The sequence below is a fragment of the Saccopteryx bilineata genome, chromosome 4 (assembly GCF_036850765.1).
Source record: "Saccopteryx bilineata isolate mSacBil1 chromosome 4, mSacBil1_pri_phased_curated, whole genome shotgun sequence".
NCBI classification, from domain to species: domain Eukaryota; kingdom Metazoa; phylum Chordata; class Mammalia; order Chiroptera; family Emballonuridae; genus Saccopteryx; species Saccopteryx bilineata.
Genome location: NC_089493.1, coordinates 234,982,211 through 235,004,269, shown reverse-complemented (window position 1 = coordinate 235,004,269; position 22,059 = coordinate 234,982,211). Strand labels below are relative to the sequence as shown.

The 22,059-nt window shown below is 35.5% G+C and overlaps 1 non-coding gene across 1 annotated transcript; it reads right to left on the bottom strand.

The window, feature by feature from the left end:
- Positions 1 to 521: 521 nt before the first annotated feature.
- TRNAA-GGC (transfer RNA alanine (anticodon GGC)) lies at positions 522 to 597 on the bottom strand. Its single transcript has one exon. It is a non-coding gene; the product is annotated as a tRNA-Ala (tRNA).
- Positions 598 to 22,059: the final 21,462 nt, after the last annotated feature.

Genomic DNA, 22,059 nt, shown 5'->3' with positions numbered 1-22,059 from the left:
GATTTTTTATTAGCAACTATATTAAGTTCAATCGATTCTTTTATTTTAAGAATAATGAGGTTATTATTAGTCTTCTCAGGGGAAACAACCAAATAGCCTTTAAGAGAACAAGTAAACTATCTATGAAATTGTCGTTTACAAGTAACTTATATTTTTATGCATTTACGAAGTGAAGAAATAATAACAAAATTTGAAAAGCTCCTATCTAATATTATTTTAACTTTTTTTTCTTTTTTTGTATTTTTCTGAAGCTGGAAATGGGGAGGCAGTCAGACAAACTCCCACATGCGCCCGACTGGGATCCACCTGGCACACCCACCAGGGGACGATGCTCTGCCCATCCGGGGCATCGCTCTGTTGTGACCAGAGCCACTCTAGCACCTGGGGCAGAGGCCAAGGAGCCATCCCCAGTGCCCGGGCCATCTCTGCTCCAATGGAGCCTCGGCTGCGGGAGGGGAAGAGAGAGACAGAGAGGAAGGAAAGGGGGAGGGGTGGAGAAGCAGATGGGCACCTCTCCTGTGTGCCCTGGCCGGGAATCGAACCCGGGACTTCCGCATGCCAGGCCGACGCTCTACCACTGAGCCAACCAGCCAGGGCCTCTAATATTATTTTAAAAGTTTGAGCTTGGTCATTGGCTAGTACAAGATCCATATAATACAATAACAAATGCTTAATTGTTCAGCATGAAATTTATTTTATTTCATTTATTTAATGAAATTAAGTTAGCTCTACCTGTTTCATAGTGAGATATTTTGGAAAAACAGCTGCAGGACATCCAAATCTTCTTCAACTTTCAGAACCAGAGAAGTCTTCTACATTTTCTGAATAAAATAATTGGTTCTTTTTTTTTTTAATTTTTTTTAATTTATTCATTTTAGAGAGGAGAGGGAGAGACAGAGAGAGGAGAGATAGAGAGAGAGAAGGGGGGAGGAGCAGGAAGCATCAACTCCCATATGTGCCTTGACCAGGCAAGCCCAGGGTTTCGAACCGGCGACCTCAGCATTTCCAGGTCGATGCTTTATCCACTGCGCCACCACAGGTCAGGCAAATAATTGGTTCTTAATAGCGTTTATTAGAGAAAATCATTCTCATATCCAACCTTCTAAATGAGATCTTATCTTTATCATTCCAAATTTCAGTCACATTTCCTATTTCTCTTCCTGGCATTCATCCTTTCCTGAATTCTTGATACAGATTTAACTCTTGATATTCTAGTTGATTAGTTGTGTTTAAGATCCCAATTATAATTTCTCTTTTATGTCTGGCAAACTATGTATTTATTACTTTCAAATAAGGTTATCAGACTTGGCTAGAGAAGCAGGTTGATGAAATAAAGCAAGCCATCACTTTGACAGCAGAAAGCACAGAAAACGTTATAAAATCTTACATGTTCAGTGGAATAGGAGATTTCTGAAGATCACATTTAAGGAAGTTAAAGTAGTCAATAGAAATGAGTTCATATCCTTTGTGTATTTGGAAATGTTAATAGAGAGAAAAGGACAAAACTTTTCTAGGATTCAGGAATTTGAATTGGAATATGATAGGTTATAACCAGGTAATGAAGTTCTTGATGGTTAAGATTTTTAAAAATACCATATTTTTAACTCCATAAGATCTTCTTTTATCCCCAAAAGTGGAGGGGAAAATGCCGTTCATCTTATGGAGCAAATGTTCATTTTTTTTAGCTGCTGCGGGGCACTGTGCTGGTAAACATATGTAGAAAGAGCGCCAGTGGGAGTGTAATCATACAAGTAACGTTAAAGTCTCTTCTTGTTTGTTAATAACAGTGCTAATGGTGGTTAATACTGCTGTTGAATTTACATTATTGAAACATTATTGTGGTATATTTTATTAAATATTTTAACACACTATTTGGTTCAGAATATTTTTTTTCTTATTTTCCTCCTTAAAACCCTAGGTGTGTCTTATGATCAGGTGTGTCTTAGGAGCAAAAAATACGGCAAATTAAAAAATAACTAAAAGTAGAAATATACACAAGTCTTATACTAGAAAACAAAATATTAATAGACTTGTAATGATGGTAACATGAAGGTAATGTATTCTAAACTGAACAGTTCTCTACCACAAGACATAGATAATAAAACAAGTAATGTTTATTGAACTTTAGACATAGTTCTAAAGGCTTCCATTACATTCACTTAAAAGTCATAATAGACCTGTGAGGTAAAAGCTAATAGTTTCAATTTTTACAGATGTGAAAAATGAGGCTAATAACATGACCAAGGTCAAGAAATTAGTAAATGTCAAACCTAGAATTTGCACTTGGCAATTTAGAGGCAAAATAGCAGCCTTAATCATTATGTTACCGTACTTTCTTTTAATTGAGTGAGAAAGATAATTGTATAAATTGGGAATATCAAAAAAGTATGGCCCCTGTGACAGCTCCTAACAGACTGAACTGTGGTTAATTGGGAATATCAAAAAAGTATGGCCCCAGCCTGACCTGTGGTGGCGCAGTGGATAAAGCGTCGACCTGGAAATGCTGAGGTCGCTGGTTCAAAACCCTGGGCTTGCCTGGTCATGGCACATATGGGAGTTGATGCTTCCTGCTCCTCCCCCCCTTCTCTCTCTCTCCTCTCTCTCTCCCCCTCTCCTTTCTAAAATGAATAAATAAAAAAATAAAAAAATAAAAAATGTATGGCCCCTGTGACAGCTCCTAACAGACTGAACTGTGGTTGGGTTGCATTTTTCAGGGATTTGGCATGGTGATGGGGCCAACTTGGACTTGGTGAACATGTTAAGGACACTACTCTTTTATGGATTCTTGCTGTATTGGCCAAGAGTTTGCTTAAAGGCTTTTAATCACTGTAAAAAAAATAGAAGACTGGATAAAGAAGATGGGGCACATATACACCATGGTATACTATTCAGCTAGAAGAAATGATGACATCAGATCACTTACAGCAGAATGGTGGAATCTTGATAACATTATGCAGAGTGAAATAAGTGAATCAGAAAAAAACAAGAACTGCAGGATTCCATATATTGGTGGGACATAAAAATGAGACTAAGAAACATGGACAGGAGTGTGGTGGTTACAGGGGGTGGGGGGAGGGAAGGAGGGAGAGGGGGAGGGGGAGGGGTACAAAGAAAACTGGATAGAAGGTGACGGAGGACGATCTCTCTTTGGGTGATGGGTGTGCAACAGAACTAAATGACAAGATAACCTGGAAATGTTTTCTTTGAATATATGTACCCTGATTTATTGATGTCACCCCATTAAAATAAAAATTTATTCAAAAAAAAAGTATGGCAAAGCTATAGTTAAAGGGTAAAGATTCTGTGGCAATTTAGAAGGGGGTATCATCCTGATCTCAGAACTTACTTTTAAAATTTAGTAAAATTAAAATGAATGACAAAAATAATTCAAAGATAGAGGGAAGTCGTGCGGAGGCCCCGGGTTCGATTCCCGGCCAGGGCACACAGGAGAAGCGCCCATTTGCTTCTCCACCCCTCCGCTGCGCTTTCCTCTCTGTCTCTCTCTTCCCCTCCCGCAGCCAAGGCTCCATTGGAGCAAAGATGGCCCGGGCGCTGGGGATGGCTCTGTGGCCTCTGCCCCAGGCGCTAGAGTGGCTCTGGTCGCAACATGGCGACGCCCAGGATGGGCAGAGCATCGCCCCCTGGTGGGCAGAGCGTCGCCCCTGGTGGGCGTGCCGGGTGGATCACGGTCGGGCGCATGCGGGAGTCTGTCTGTCTGTCTCTCCCTGTTCCCAGCTTCAGAAAAATGAAAAAAAAAAAAAAAAAAAAAAAAGATAGAGGGAAGTAATTAGACTTAGAGTATTCTAAGATTCCAAAATTATTCTGAGAGTAATAAAAGGTATAAATTATATTATATTAAGAAGACACTTTATTTTAGTGCATACTAGAATATAATGTCATTATGTACAATAATAAATTCTTAAGAATTCATTAAAAGAAAAATGAATAATAATATTTTTACAGTCCCTTCAAACAGAGGCTATCAAAGTGCAAATAAACATTTGAAGATAAATTCAGTAGTCACCAAGGAAGTGTAATTTTACTTTAGGTACATATATGTATATGTATCAGCTATATCTTCAGATTTTTATACAATATAATTCAAGAGTTCATATATTAGAATTATGGTTATGAATTGGGAAAGAATATTAACTTCATATAGAAGCATGGCCATAAAACTTTGAAATTATGGAGCTGTATACATATATACATATGCATAAACACATATACATACACATATATATACATATACATACACATACACACATATACATGTATTTTAATGCTTCATTTCAAAAACATTATCTAATTGTGAGAGAAGAAAACATTTTTAACCTTAAATATTAAAAAAAAAAAACATACATTTCCTTCCAGTATTGGTGCTAAAATTACAGAAATTATCAATCTCATCTTCAGGGCATTTCATGAAAAAAGCCACTTTTCTCTAACAATATTTACATACTTAATATTCAGAATAAAACTCAGATTTACTCCTTTTATAAAAATGCAAGTTGTTTCCTAAAGTTTTACATTGATCCTTAAGTACTAATAGTTAGTGTGGAAAACAAAAGTTGCCCTTAATATATATTCATTTGTACATAAGAATCTTTGTTGGTAAAAAAAATAAAATAAGAAATAAAGAAGCTTCCTGGAAATGGGCATAGTTTTTGAATACTTTATTTGTATGTAGTACACTTTAACTTAACACTACTTTGAAAAATCACCAAAGTTTTAGTTTTCTAAGATGTTTTGATATTGCCAGAGATTCTGTGACAGTTTTTGAGAATTAATGTATATGAATTTGAAAAGCTCTATTGTATTATCTGGGAAGTAAAAGATGCTACCTGATATTGGTTAAAGAGAGGATTGTACCATAGTTTTCTAAACTTTCTATTTCTCTTCTGCTCGCCATGAGATATATTAGCCAAAAAAAGACTGTAGACCATCTTCTTGGTAGTAATGCCAATTAGAAATATGAAATAAATAAGTGATATATTATTATTATATTCTCATACATTAAATTATTTTATAAAAAATAAGTAATTAGGATTACCATCAGAGATAAAGCAATTCTCCCAAGATTTGAGGAAACATAATGATAATCATAGCTGTTATAGGCAAAATAATGGCTCTTCAAAGATATCCATGTCCTGACATCTGAGAATGGTTAATATCATGGCAAAGGTAATTTACCTTCTAGATGGAGTTAAGTTGCTAATTGCCAGATAGGGTGATTATCCTCAATTCTTTGAGAAGGTTGAAAACCATCACAATAATCCTTAAAGTGGCAAGTGAAAAGCAGAAATCAGGAAATTACTGAGAGTACAGAACAAATGTCATAATGATGTGGTGTGAAAAGGACTGTCCAGCAGTTGTTGGCTTTGAAGATGAAGAAAGACGCTCAGTAGCAAAGAATGCAGTTCACTTCTGGAAGCTGGAAAGGTTTAGAAAAGGGATTCTCCCTCAGAGCCCCTAGAAGAAAAACAGCCTTGCCAAAACAGTAAAAGCTGTATTGAACTTCTAACCTACAGAATTATAAGATAATGCGTTTTATGGTTTTGAGTTACTGAATTTGTGGTAATTTATTATATCAGCAATTGAAAACTAATACAACTTTTATGAGCTATATTTTCCTTTTTTTAAAAAATATTTTTCATTTTTTTAAAGACTTTATTTATTCATTTTAGGTGGGAGATATCAGGAAACATCAACTTCCTTATGTGCCCTGACTGGGAAAGCCCAGGATTTCTAGTTTACTACCTCAGCGTTCCAGGTCACTGCTTTATCCCCTGCACCACCACAGGTCAGGCATGTGCTATAGTTTTCAAGCAGCAAAATAGGTATGCTGTTATAGTCAACTCTTGAAAGTGCATGGGCGTGAACTGGGCCCCAGAGCTAGTGCTCAGCAGTTTATACAAAGCTAGGTAAGGAATCTCAAACTTATTCCAGTTTATAAATATAAAACATCCCTCCACAGCACATTGATGTGGAAAACAAAAGAAAAGGTTTCACTGTGCATTGTGGGGGGACTGGCAAAACAAAGCCAGGTTCCAACCAGAGCTTCTAATGCCATCACCTAAAAGCACCTGCTTACAAATTATCTGCTTTAGTACCTCTGACTATAGTTATTGGGCAGTGTTTCAAATAGTACATTTTATTCCAATATAAAGCAGTTCTATTCACATTCCCTGAAGATCAAGTTTGCAGAACAGAAGGTCATTTGGGACTAACAATAACTTAGTGGTATTTTAATGAAAGATCCATGAAAAGTAAGATTGAGCTATGAAGTATGGTTCAAGATGCAATTCCTGCTGCTGCAAATGCAAATTAAGACTCAAGTAAAGGAAAAAGTTAAATTCCCCTTTGTTGCTACCTATAATTTTGTTCTCTGGATAAAAATAAAATTAGGCTACTAAAGTCAAATATGTTGGAAAACTGCTTAAATTCAATGCTGCCAAACTTGGCATCAGATTGAGCTGTCTCTGGTACTCAATTGCCAACCACTAGAATGTAAGTCACAAAGAGAGTAGCTTCACACAGAGATCCTAAGTCTGTAAAAATTGTTTGTTCATGAATTGGCAAGAAGTAGATGGAGAAGACAGATTATATAGAATGAAATTCCAAGGTAGGAGTAAATAATTACTGAACTATAATCTTAGTAAAAAACTTTATAGATTTTTTCCCAAGTCTATATACAATATCCTTTCCCCAAAAAAAGAAAAAAAAAGGAAGAAGAGATTAGGTTCATTCAAAAGCAGTTAATGTATCATTTCTAAACAAGGAGTATTTATTATTAGCAGTATTAATAATAGTGGTGATATCACCACTATATTAATATTATTATTTATTATAAAATCTAGAACAAAACATGGTTATTGGGTGAACTGTATCTTTACAAAATAGATCAGACTGTGTAGCCTGCCTTTGCAATTTTTATTTTCCTCCTCTTTTGCAGTCAAACTAATGTAGGGGTGGACTGAATGCTTTAGATAAAATATCTGAGTGGAATCTGTGAATCTGAATTTTTCCAGGTTCAAAACACTAGGGAAGTAAAAGTGACATTTATGTAGTTTATAACTTATTTTCACTGTCTCTGATTATTTCAGATTGAATTGAGTTATGGAAATATGGGACCTTCTGACATCTCATGACTGATGAACTATAGCTATGATTTTTATGATGATTGATTTTATTTCTCAGTTGTTTTGATTTCTGAAAATTTAAACACCCACTTAGCATGAGATTGATAATGGTTATTTGTCATCTAGAAAATCTGACTTAGTTTATGGAATTGCTTGATATATTTCAAATCTTCTTGTACATTGTTCATACACGAATTAAAAATAAAACAAGAATATATATGCTATCATATTAAATTAGAAAGAACAAGTTCTTATTATTGGCACCACAAATTCTGGTGACTAAAATATACTGTAGTTTATTATATTACTCCAAGAAGAATGTATATATGTGTACACACATGTGTACACACACATACTTATATGTAAATAATGTGTATACATACATATATATATATATAATCTCTTTAAAATAAGCCCTCTTAACAATAACACATTAATTTAAGAATTACTACTCTGAGGGGAAGAACTGCTGTCAGATCCTCAAATAAGATTTTAAATGAAGATTGTACATCATAAAAAGAAAGAGTTCATTCTTGGCCCCAGCTGGTCAGCAGGCATTAATTATCTGTGATACTTATACATGTCAGTGTGAGTTCATCAAATATAAAAGATCTTCATTTTCACTTGAAATAATCATAGAGATTTTTGAGTTGAAACTGACCTAAGACATAACCTTGCTAACCATCTACGTAAAGTAGGAATTATCAATGTCAGTGTTTCTTACAAGTGGTCATCCATTATTTAAATCCTACAAGTGACAAGAAAGTCAGTGCTTTTAAATCAGACTATTCCATTGTTGGATATATCAGCTAAAAATATTTTGCTGGATGGTGAAGAACCTGTATATTTTTAATATATCCCCATTGATTCTTTATTTGCACTCTATAGCTCTAAAACTATTATAGCTGCTACCATCTTTCTCTCCCTTTAGTCTCAACATTTTATTACTTTTAAGTCTATCTTTTCTCTTTTGACATGTTTTCCAGAGCCATAATATATTGTTGCTCATCATGTTTTAGATGCATGCTAAATTTTCAAAATGTTCTTGAAACTTGAGCTGGAGAACATTGTTGTTACTCAGGGAAAGCTATTGGCTTTGCCTTTGGAAAACATTATTGCAACAAAGACCATGCTTTTTGTAGTTATTTAAATTGTCATGTTTTCTTAGGCATCAACATATGCTTGTGGTTTATTTCATTCATATTCTTTCTGAAATATTCAAACCCATCCTCCCCAATTCCCACTTCCAAACACATACTTTACTTACAATTTTTAAAAATATAAATTGCAATATTTCACATTTCTCTAATGCCAGGGAATATTATTGCACTTTTTTCTAATATATTGTATCACACAATGTGGTAGTAGTTATTCCTCTAGCATAATCTAATATTTTTTAAATGTGGTTTCTGGGTCTTCATTCAAGTCATTCACTAAAAAATGTTTGACAAGAATGAGACCAAACACTGGTCTTTGTGACATATTATGAGATTAAAATTATTTCCATTAATTATCATTTTTTTTGTATTTTTCTGAAGCTGGAAACGGAGAGGCAGTCAGCCAGACTCCTGCATGCACCCAACAGGGATCCACCCGGCATGCCCACCAGAGGGTGATGCTTTGCCCATCTGGGGCATTGCTCTGTTGCAACCAGAGCCATTCTAGCACCTGAGGCAGAGGCCATAGAGCCATCCTCAGCACCTGGGCCAACTTTTGCTCCAATGGAGCCTTGGCTGCAGGAGGGGAAGAGAGAGACAGAGAGGAAGGAGAGGGGGAGGGGTGGAGAAGCAGATGGGTGCTTCTCCTGTGTGCCCTGGCTGGGAATCGAACCTGGGACTACTGCACGCCAGGCCAATGCTCTACCACTGAGCCAACCGGCCAGGGCCTATTATCATTCTTAATGTAGCATTTCTTTGATACAACATGCAAGTTTTTTAGATATTTGAAATAAAATTTTACTGAAAAAAATTATAGTGTTATTAAATTTACTAGGCATTTTCTCAGGAGATGTGTTCTGATTAGAGCTTGAATTACTTTTAGTACATGTTTGCTTCATCCATATTATTTTGGTAAACAGTTTATTCCCTGTTATAAACCAGCATTACACTGGCTATTCATACTATTTAAAGACAATCTATTGCATTATCTTTCAGCATTTTGGTTAATCATCAAGTCATTCTCAACTATAGGAAATCTGCAACTGTTATTTTGGTTAGCAACTTTTTAATTAATCTTTGGAGAGGGTCACTTCTCCTTTTCTTTGTACATAGTATTTTTAAATATTAGCTTTCTGTCAGACATGTTGTTTTTACTCTAGTTGTCTCCTAAAAGTAAAAACTTACAAATCTTTAGAAATAAGAGTTATAAGTGAGCAACTCTCTTTGGTAATTTATATCTTTTTAGGATTATTGTTCTTTCTTAAGTAATAATTCCCTCAGAATGTAAGGAATTATTTCCCTCATCAAAGTTTCTTTTTCTTGATGATACTGAAAAATAGACTCCTAATATTTACAGTAAAAATATTGGTCCCCATGTAATCTCCTTCAACCATTATTATCTAATTGCATTGTCAACTTAAGATTCCCAATTTCTCATTACTTCTTATGGCTTCCAGGAAATTTGGCAGATGTTTCATTTGGGAAAGCTTGTTCTTCCACAAATGCCTCCATGCTGACTCACATTTGTTACATCGCTGGCAATTTTCAGCCTATTCTAGGAGTTTACAAATACTACTTAACATCTCTTATAACCCCTTAATATGTTCTGCCATAATGGTATTACTTACTGAATAATTTATTTTGCAAACTCACCCATGGGTTTGCACTCTTAAGTTTTCTGGATATTTATTATGATATGTATGCTTCTCTTGTTCAATTCTCCTATTATCTCTTTTTGTAATTAATAATGCACATATTTTCTTGGATATAATCAAGAGACCAATTTTACTATATGGTAGAACCAACCAATAACTTCAATTAAAATTCTAAATAAACAGCCTTGGCAGGATATCTCTGTTGGTTGGAGCATCATCCAGAAGTGCAGAGGTTGACAGTTCGATCCCCAGTCAGGGCACACACAGGAACAGATTGATATGACTGTCTCTCTCCCTCTCCCTTCCTCTCTTGCTAAAATCAATAAATAAATTTAAAAAAAATTTAAAAATGGCCTGACCTGTGGTGGCACAGTGGGATAAAGCGTCGACCTGGAACACTGAGGTCGCCGGTTTGAAACCTTGGGCTTGCCTGGTCAAGGCACATATGGGAGTTGATGCTTCCTGCTCCTCCCCCTTCTCTCTCTCTCTGTCTCTCTCTCTCTCTCTAAACAATTTAAATGAATAGACATAAGGACAAGGTACAACAGACAGATTAATGATTACAGAAATTCTTATATTTAGCACTTTCAGATGATGAAGTGTCTTCTGATTCTGGATTTTTTTTTAGTGGCATTTCTATCTCTTTCTTAAAAGGACAACTTTTTAAAGTAGATTCTGATAGGAAAAGACTTACATGCTTAATATTTGAATTTTACTAAACTGTGGAGAATACAGAGATGTAAATATTACCACTACTCCCTTCATTAGTCTAAAAATCTACTGGGATATACTATACACACAAACAACTAAAAATGGCAGTATAATTGTAGTTGGATCCATGTGTGATTAGCACAGTGCTACAAGAGTTCTGAAGAGTAAATATCGTATTTTGTAATTATAAACAAAGGATTTTTTTTGTATATGTTATGGACTGAATTGTGTCCTCCAAAATTTACACATGGAAGCCCTAATCTCAGTGTGACTGTACTTGGAAATAGTGACTTTAAGGAGATAATCAAGGTTAAATAAGCTCACAAAGCTTGGACCCTAATCAAACTGGACCAATGTTTTTATAAAAAAGGAAGTGAAAACTCAATAACTCTTTCAATTCAGGGAGATCATCTATGTCCAGATGTCACAGCACCAGTTATAACAGAGAAGTAACACCTTCCCCACCTAATTGCATTTCCTGCCTCTACTGAATTGATACACTGTGTTTGACTCTGGCACTTTCCATGAAAATGTACCACTTTACCACACAGGTCAAATGGAACTCCTAGTCTTCATTCAAATAAAGCTGGTCAGGACACTATTTTATTTAGAAACCACTTAACAATTATTATACCTGTTATGTATCATATATGACAAGCTGATATGTTAATTATGAAATAGTATACAAATCAGAATTGAAGTGTTAATAAAATGACTTGAGAATGGTGCACATATGTTCAGACTCTGAAAAACATTTTATATGTATTATCCTGTTTTAATCCCCACAGCAATCCTATAAAATAAGAAATAGTTTTTTCTCCAGTTTATAAATAGGGACATTGAGGGAAAGAATGGTTTAGTAACTTGTTAAAGGTCCCATAAGCAAGTCTCACATTTAGGTCTATCTTTTTTTTTTTTTAATTAGTTTTATTTATTTATTCATTTTAGAGGAGAGAGAGAGAGAGAGAGAAGGGGGGAGGAGCAGGAAGCTTCAACTCCCATATGTGCCTTGACCGGGCAAGCCCAGGGTTTTGAACCGGCAACCTCAGCATTCCAGGTCAACGCTTTATCCACTGCGCCACCACAGGTCAGGCATTAGGTCTATCTTAACACTAATAAATTCACTATTATTTTAGACTGATTTGGAAAGAGAACAAATATTAAATATGATAAACATGTAAGGTACGTTTTGTAAGGTCGGTGGGCAATGGAGGAAGGTCACATAGGTTCCCTAGTCAGGAACTTTGGCTGGGACCGCCCACATCCAGGCGCTCCAAAAGAAACTTCCCAAGAGCCTTTTGGAAAAAAGCGACCGTCTGCCAGCCAGTGAGATTTCACGACGTCATATTAGCTTGATTTGTTCAGCACTTGCTTTCAATTAGGATGTGATATGATAATAAAGACTAGACAGAGTGATCAATGATCATGATAAGACATATTGAGAACTTTGGAAAGAAGTGACCTAAGTTTATAAATTCAGCCAGTTGGATTAATCTGTAACATATGCTAAGGTTTGCAGTATGAAGTTTCCTCTCTGACACTTGAAGATGTCATAATACTCTTTAGAAGTATATTATATAACCAAGAAACCAAATGAAAAGGACATATTTAAAACAAAACATACCCCTAGGCTACCAAAGGATATGTGCTGAGTCACTGATGATGATGATGATGATGATGATGATATTTATTATCTTTATTATTTATGTCATATTTTTGTGGTGGTTCATTTTAGAGATAAACCATTGTATTAAGGAAAAACAGGAGCATGTATTTAATTTAAAATTATCTTTATTCACTGATATATCAAAAAATGAAAACAGGATTTAAATTGTACTTATTCCCCCCACCCCCAACAGATAAAAATTACAAAACTGTTAAAACAAAAGTTTGGAAGGGTATTGGAAAGAAGTGGGCAGTATAATGCCAATAAATCTAAAAACCAATATCATACAGTCATCTTCCACTGGGTAAGATATGTGTAAAAACACTGATATAATAAAAGAAAAGACAATTATAACCTAAATCTAGTAAATAGATGGAGTAAATAGTCATATAGATTATATTATAATTTCAGCTTTATGACCTATAAAATGATGGAATCAGAGCACAGTAACTTACCACACTAAACCTCAAATTTCTTCTAACTTCTGAGAAAATACTATTTAAAAAACAAGAGTGAGAAATTACTGCCAATCTAATGAGCAACATTAAGATATAGTTGTTCCTCTTTATATTAATGACAACAGGTCTTTGGCAGGAAAAAAGTGGATTATGAAGTCTGGGAATGCCAGTCTTTACATCTGAATTTGGGCTAAACTTTACCTTCCTCCTTTGTCACAAACTCTAATTCTTTTTCTAGTATCTTTTGTTATTCCTCTTTTTCTTCTTCCATTTAATCCTTTCTCTCCATTTTTCTCATCAATATGATGCTAAGACCCTGCCAAGACTTTTCCAAGTTTTAAAAACATGTAAATAAATTAAACTTCTAAAGAACTTTGATTCTGGTAGAAATAAAAGAGTAATAAGAAGTTATCATTTATGGAGAATCTACCTCACATGACTCATTTAGCATCAGCATCACAATATGATTTGTTCTGTTTAACGTATGTGAAAACTGGAGCTCAGAATGTTTAGAAAGTTCTCAAAGTTTTCTGAGTACAAAGATTTATCTTTGTACTCAGAAAACAAATCAGCAGCTTTAATAGCAGATGTTAGTACTGAGGTATAGAAGAAAGATATTCAATAAAGTTTAAGTAGATCTGTTCGAGGATAGGAGAGTACTAAGTGTCATAAAAGGTTTGGAGGAAGAGATGGTGTGAACTTGAATTTGAAGAACAATAGGTTAAATTTATGGATAATGTTAAGCTTAATCTGGAGGGACCTGAAACATTGAAGACATGAACAAAGTCCGTCGATTACACATCAAAACTTTATTGTCTAGCTTGGCCAAGCACAGCAACTCCGACAGAAATCTGAGGGAGAGCGCGCCGGCCCTTTGTTCTACCTATAGTTTTGTAAGTGGGAAGTACAGAAGCAAAAATTGTAATTAGGAACCCCTTACCACTATTGGTTATAGTCATATATCCTTTAACATGATAGGACCATGTTCAATTTGCAAGACATACATTATTTTGGAGAAACAAAATTTACAAGTCAACACAATGGTAGAAAGATGTCTCTTTACATATTAAAAGGCATTCCTATATTTTCTAGTGTTTATCTGCTATCTCTCTGTTCAGAGTCACACACGTTAACTACATGCATTTATATGGGAGAAGTAGTTTCTGTGGTAACAAATGACTGCAAATGGTTCATTGCTATAAGAAAAGGTTTATTTTGGCTTTTCTCTCCCTGTACCTGGCTAGCCACTCACCCCTTTCCCCACAGGCATGGTAGAATGTCTGGGAATCCATGTTTTCCTCCCCTTTACATTTACAATACAATGCCAAGGGCCATCCTGGTCATACCAATTGCACAGTACAGAGACTATTTCTCACAATTTCTCTGCACACCTTAACCCAAATTAATAAAATGTTCTTCAAGCCTCCCAAAATATTAATATTAATTCTGTAGCTTTTGGTACTTTACAACACCTGCGGGTAAGGTGGCGCAGTGGCTCTTCAGATAATATGGGAAATGCTAATCAGGGCATGACAAATAGTACTTGCAAAGGCACAGTGCTATGGGAAAACATGGATTTGCTGAACCATAATTTCTGAAACATACCTGCATCACAGAACACATGGTAGGAATAAAATGGAAATTAACAAGATGAAGGAAGATCTGATAAAATATAGTACTTAATTTAAGCTTTATCCTGAAGGCAGTGGCAATCTATAGAGAGTTTTAGCAGAGTAATTGCACAATCAGATTGCACTTTTTAAATTTCCTCAGGCCTGACCTGTGGTGGTGCAGTGGACAAAGCGCTGACCTGGAACACTGAGGTTGCCATTTCAAAACCCTGGCAAGGCACATATGGGAATTGATGCTTCCTGTTCCTTCCCCCCTTTGTCTTTCTCTCTCTCTCTCTCTCTCTCTCTCTCTCTCCTGTCTCTTTAAAAAATGAATAAACTAAAAAACAATAATAATAAAAATAAAAATAAATGAATAAATTTCCTCGGAAATAATGAGGAATGGAGGAAAATAGTATAGGAGTGAAATAATGATAAGTATTAAAGCAGTGGTAGTGAGGAGCCACTGTGCCACCTCACCTGCAGGTGTTGTAAGGTACCAAAAGCTACAGAATCAATATTAATATTCTAAGAGGCTTAAAAAACATTAATTTGGGTTAAGGTGTGCAGAGAAATTTTGTGAATGATCTCTGTACTGTGTGATTGGCATAAAACCAGGATGGCCCCTGGCCTTGTATTGTAAATGCAAAGGGGAGGAAAACATGGATTCCCTGACATTCCACCACACCTGCGGGGAAAGGGGTGAAAGGCTAGCCAGGTGCAGGAAGAGAAAAGCCAAAATAAACCTTTTCTTATAGTAATGAGCCATTTGCAGTCATTTGTCCCCACAGAAACTACCTCTCCCATGTGAATGCATGTGTGTGACTCTGGACAAAGAGATGGTGGATAAACATTAGAAAATATAGGAATGCCTTTTAATATGTAAAGAGACATCTTTCTATCATTGTGTTGACTTGTAAATTTTGTTTTCTCCAAAATAATGTATGTCTTGCAAACTGAACATGGTCCTATCATGTTAAAGGGCATATGACTATAACCAATAGTGGTAAGGGGCTCCTAATTACAATGTTTGCTTCTGTACTTCCAGCTTGCAAAACTATAAAAACTAAGTAGAACAAAGGGCCAGCGTGCTCTCCCTCAGATTTCTGTCGGAGTTGCTGTGCTTGGCCAAGCTAGACAATAAAGCTTTGGTGTGGAATCGACGGATTTTGTTCGTGTCTCAATGTTTCGAGTCCCTCCGGATTAGGCTTAAGAGTAGTTTAAATGGTAGCAGCACTTTGAGCAATATAATGGGGTAACTAATTTTTTGTGACCAGAACATCCTTTATACAATAATAGCAGACAGGCATTTATAAAACCTTGATGCTTGCTGATTGCTCTCTACATTTTTTTAATGAGTTAGAGGAAATAGGATCTATATATGGTAGTCTATATATGGTAGCTGCACATTGTATTTAGAATAACATACATTTGTAAAGATTCTAATGTAATGCAAAACATATTAATGCTTCACTTGAATATATTGTTGACTGCATGTGTATCACATTTCCACTTCTATTCCACATACTTTATACATACTTTCCACATGAATTATGGCTTAATACTACAAAAACAAAATAGTTCTGCAACATAAATATTAATAACATTAACTATCTTTGTTACATTATAATTCTGTTACAAATTCATTTTTTAATTAATTTTTTAAAACAAATCTGAAGTAAAACATAGTTATAAGTTATTTTTCAAGATACACATGTGCTGTCATTTAAGAAGAAAGTTAAATGAAAATTAAGGTTTAACATCTGTATGACCAGTAGTCTTGGCCATCGTGGCCATTCACATGCAGGTTCTCATTGAATTCGGGCAGACAGTAAAGAAATGGCGGAGTCAGAGGATGGCTGTTCTGTTTATTGGTGCCTCACCAAGACAGGCAAACCACAGAGAAGACAAGGGAAAAGCAGAAAGCCTTCTTTAGGAAGGAAAAAGAAATCCTACTGCACCTCTCAGTGGTGGGGGCAGAATCTCTCTTTCAGCAAAATATTAGCAAGACACTGGCCCTTCCCGAGCAGGAGGGTAATTTGCAATTTCACAGATCACATACCTGGCACTGCTCAGTGCCATTTTTTAACACTAAAAGTAAGCAAACTCAAAAAATACAGATTTTACAAATTCATTTTCCCAACATCTTTTTTTTTTTTTAATTTTCAGTGCATTGAGCATTGGCTTGCAAATATATATATTTTTAATTTGTTTATTTTTTTTACAGAGACAGAGAGTGAGTCAGAGAGAGGGATAGACAGGGACAGACAGACAGGAACAAAGAGAGATGAGAAGCATCAATCATTAGTTTTTTGTTGCACATTGCGACACCTTAGTTGTTCATTGATTGCTTTCTCATATGTGCCTTGACCGCGGGTCTTCAGCAGACAGAGTAACCCCTTGCTGGAGCCAGTGACCTTGGGTTCAAGCTGGTGGGCTTTTTGCTCTAACCAGATGAGCCCGCGCTCAAGCTGGCGACCTTGGGGTATCGAACCTGGGTCCTCTGCATCCCAGTCTGACGCTCTATCCACTGCGCCACCGCCTGGTCAGGCCCAACAACGTCTTTAAACTATACCCCACAACCAAATACTACTCTCTATTTCTAGGTTGGTTATATGGAAGTTCTCAATTATTAAAATAAATTGCTTTGTACATTAATGCAAATTTTATTAGCAATTGCATGAAGTTCTTTAGCCCCTGAAAGGGATCCTGAATGAGCTCTGGTTGTTATTGTATCATTGTGTGGACCAATATGCTACTCACATTGCCAAGTTAAGTAGATATTTGTAGTGCTTTTGTTTAAGAAGATATTTTAGCTTACTCATTTATTTCTTTCTCCTTTGTATTAGAGGTTAGTAAATGAAAAACATTTATTTTTGCATTGTATATTCAGATCTTGTTTTTAATAATTTTCCCCACTTTTTTTAACATCCTTCAAAAATGATTTTTAGAGCAAGGGTCTGTGCTCTTTTAAGACTTTTATTCTTTGGCCTACCTTCTAAATTTTTTCTCATTTTGTTTTTCCATACTAGCAATTTTCAACCTTTTTAAATCTCATGCCACACATATACTAATTACTAATATTCTGCAGCACATTAAAAAAATATTTTTTTAACAATCTGATAAAAAATAGGTATAATTTTGATTCATCCTCACTGGATAGCTCATGTTGTGTTGGTTGTTATTTTTTTTTTTATTTGACAATGTAAGGGAAAAGAGATCAGTGCCCCTGATTAAATAGTCAGGTATTGTATATTTTAAAAATTCTTGTGGCATGCCTGCCCTGTGCTTGTACAGTGGATAAAGTGTCAACCTGAAATATGCTGAGGTCCTGGTTTTGAAACCTGGGCTTATCTGGTCAGGGTACATATGGGAGTTGATGTTTCTTGCTTCTGCCCTCCTCTCTCTCTTTCCTTCTCTCCTCTCTAAAATGAATAAGTTAAAAATAAATAAATAAAAAAAACAAATTCTTGTGACATATCGGTTGAAAATCACTGCTCTATACTGAAAAGAGTTTATCTGTTCAAAATTTGAATCAGTCTCTTTTTTTGAATGCACTTTTGATTTTAAGTCCTTGTATTTTTTTTAATATCATATTATCACTTACCTTTTGCTAATTTGGAATTTAATATGCAAAAATGCCTCTCTGTTCTATTTCTATGTATAGTTCATTCAAGTGTATTCATAATACATACATTTCACTTCCTTACAACACCAGTGTTATTGACATTTTTTATTCTGTTTTTAAAAGAAAGCTAAGAAATACTGTGCCCATGTTTAAAGGCCATGCAGCACAGTGTACACAGATGCTCAGTTTCTGTGTGTTTCTTGAGTTATACAGAAATATGTAAAGCATGATCAGTGTAGCTAGGCAAAAATGCATCTCTTCCCTCTTCCCTTTTCTGCTAACGGATAAACTTAATGAGACAGAAAAGTAATTATGTGTTTCATCATAGTAATCAATATGAATTTTTCTTGAAAATCTATTATGTGCAGAGCACTATTCCAGATCCCTGAGGATGTAAAGAGTTATAAAACACAGATCCTAACTTTAAGTGTTTTTAAATTCAATAAAGAGTTAACAGTCATATGATACATAAACCATTTTTTTTATCCAAAAAGGAATGAAGGTGAGTATTTACCTACTATAAAAATCAGATTGGAAGTTGAACTTTCTGATGAGTTCACATGATGTTTTCATTTTTCTTTGTTCTTTTTACTACTCTTCTTCTTTTTTTTTTTTTTTTTGCATTTTTCTGAAGCTGGAAACAGGGAGAGACAGACAGACTCCCGCATGCGCCCGACCGGGATCCACCCGGCACGCCCACCATGGGGCGATGCTCTGCCCACCAGGGGGCGATGCTCTGCCCATCCTGGGCGTCGCCATGTTGCAACCAGAGCCACTCTAGTGCCTGAGGCAGAGGCCACAGAGCCATCCCCAGCGCCTGGGCCATCTTTGCTCCAATGGAGCCTCGGTTGCGGGAGGGGAAGAGAGAGACAGAGAGGAAAGCGCGGCAGAGGGGTGGAGAAGCAAATGGGCACTTTTCCTGTGTGCCCTGGCCGGGAATCGAACCCGGGGTCTCCGTACGCTAGGCCGACGCTCTACCGCTGAGCCAACCGGCCAGGGCCACTACTCTTCTTTTGGGAAAACTTCAGGCTTAGCCATATCCAAAGTGGGCTGTAATGTTGTAATGCAAGAGAGGGAATTATCCTAAATTAACACACACACACAAACGCACACACACACCAAGTTTAGATATGACAGCTTTACATAAATTTACAGTACTCATCCTTTCTGATCTGCAGGAGTAGTTCAATGAAGATAAATAAATTATAAACAGTTTTATAAAACAAAATATTGCTATTATATTCAGAGAAGAAGATAAATGTTAAAAAAATTTTTGAGTTAGGTGTCAATCTCTTTATTAGATTTTAGAGTAATGGATAAAAAAAATAGTGGTGGTGAGGCATTTTCCAATTGGGCCTGACATGTAATTATTAAAGTAAGACAGAAGAAATAGGAAAATGGAATATGTAGTTCATCTCCTGTGGATGTGTGAATTTTTCAACTACTAGAAAAAAACAAACTAGTCTTTTGTGGTTGGAAGATAGATTTATAATTTAGGAATGGAGATGTTGAAAGCAACTCAGAAGTCATTTGACTTCCATCAGGTCTAGATGAGCACTGGTATTATATTGTCTTGTGGCTGAAAGAATAGCCTGGAGGAAGTTATCCTGAGTAATTTCCATGTGCTGTGTTTATGTTGTGGCCTGCCAGAGAGTTTTTCTTCAAGTACTGTCATGAGACTTGTGTGCCAGCGGGCTCCCTGGCCTGATACATGTTCCAAGATACCAGATTCACAGATTAGACACATGGGATACATATCGAATTCTGATGAGCATCTCAGTAATTACACTATCTCAAAATTATGTAATCACCAAAAGGTTCAGGAAAGAAAGAAACTAAGCCTTGCTTCTTTCCCTAAATACCAAAAAATCTTAGACTCCTATATTCTTAAATTAATTCCAGGTCTTTTATAGTATAATTTTGAGATTTAACAAAAGTAAGTGGACAGGAAAAGACAAGAAGCAAGGTTCAGTATTTTTTTTTCTTTTTTTGTACTTGTCCCAAGTAATGAAACATTCGATCTGACTTTAATGGCATTGTATATTTGAGTAAGAAATTTCAAATAGTCCTAGACTTAAACTCCTAAAAAAGTTTGAGATGAAATGCAGTTTTCTGATTTTCTAGCTGTGTGACATTGTCAATTTATTAAAAACCCCTCAATTTTAGTTTTCTTTTTGTATAAAGCAGTTTGTGTGATTGGTTCCCAGAAGAAATACACTCTGATGACCTGCCCATGCCATCTTTTGATTTTGAAAAGAATCAAGGAATGATGTCAGCCTTCAGTATAAATGGTGGCTTGGTGTTTTATTTTCTGGAAATCGTCAAAAGGAAAGCTGTGCTGTTTTAACATAGGAAAATAAAAGGTTACTTGGAAAAACCACACTGCTAAAAAAGATTATTATTTTTGAAGTACAATACAAAGCACCAAATAAATATAATAATATTAATTCTCCACCTCTTTTCTTTTTAAGTTAAGATGTGTGGTCAGTGGAACTGTTGGACTTAGCTTCAGCTATATAAATCTTCTATGTGCAGATCAGCCCATTTATTAACAGAACATTTTTAAACCTGAGTGTTAATTTTTTATCTATAAAATAAAATTCATTATTTAGATCAATCATAGCATACTTAAAAATATTTAATAGACATATGGAGGACATTTTATACTCTGTAATTTAATTTGCATGTAATTACCAGCTGTGCCCTAAAAGTATGTGCTTTCAGAGACAGTAAATAAATTCAAATGATCACACAAATAGTAAAAAGTAGAAGAGTCTTTCTGATATCAAATTTCCTCCTATTTTTTCATATCTCCACCTTGGAGTGGAAGCATGTAGAAGCCACTACCACTTGTCTGAGGTAGTTTCATTGCATCGGATCAGTTTTTCTGGGCTTCTGCGCCCTCATCTGTGAAAGAAGAAGATGTATTGTATAAATTCTTTGCAATCTGAATTCATTTGAGGTTTATGGATTACTCCCACAATCTCAGAAGAAACTTGGTGGTAAATTGTGGCAAACTGGAAGGTTCTACCTCCCTTGCTCCCTCAAAAAGAGTAGCTTTACTATTATTTATATATGCTTAAAATTTTGTTTGTATAAATATCTCATTGTTACAAAAGTTTAAAAACCACTAGATTAGATGTTCTCTAAGGACCTCAGTATTTTAAAATATTTTATTTTAATTAAATATATTAAAAGGTCATGGACTAGAGCAGCGGTCAGGAACCTATGGCTCATGAGCCAGATGTGACTCTTTTGATGGCTGCATCTGGCTCGCAGATAAATCTTTAATAAAAAAATAATAACATTAAAAATATAAAACATTCTCATGTATTACAATACATTCATTTCCTACCATTCATGTTCATGATTGCGGGTGGCTGGAGCCAATCACAGCTGTCCTCCGGGACAACACCAAATTTTTATTGGATAATGCATAATGTACACGGGTCATTGTATGGCTCTCACGGAATTACATTTTAAAATATGTGGCATTCATGGCTCTCTCAGCCAGAAATATTCCCAACCCCTGGACTAGAGGATCAGAATGAAAAAGGGAGTAAGCAAATGAATATATAGCATTAGAATTGTTTACCTGGAATATATGCTGAATATGAGTGGATTCATAAGGCAAATTTTGGGATAAGTGCTTGCACTGCTGTTAATGATAAAATTAAGTACTTGTATAAAAAAACTAAAATGAAGTTTAATTAAATAATTTTAGTACAACTAGGAGAGTAATAAACAACTTATTATGTAACCAATAACAGTGTTGGAATCAACAAAGTAAAAAGCAGAGATGTCAGAACACCTAAAAATTACGAAGAGTGAGATGAAGCATTTAGAAGTAAAATAAAATACTCCCCAAAGTCAATAATGAAAGTAGTCCTGATCATTCATGGGCAGATGACTGTCACAGCCAGAAGAAGCAAGAACACATTTCCAACTTCAGAAAAATACATCTAGAATTTGAAGGCTGTAAACAAGATGTGATATTTCATCACATCTGTGGGTTCATGCATACATTCATCC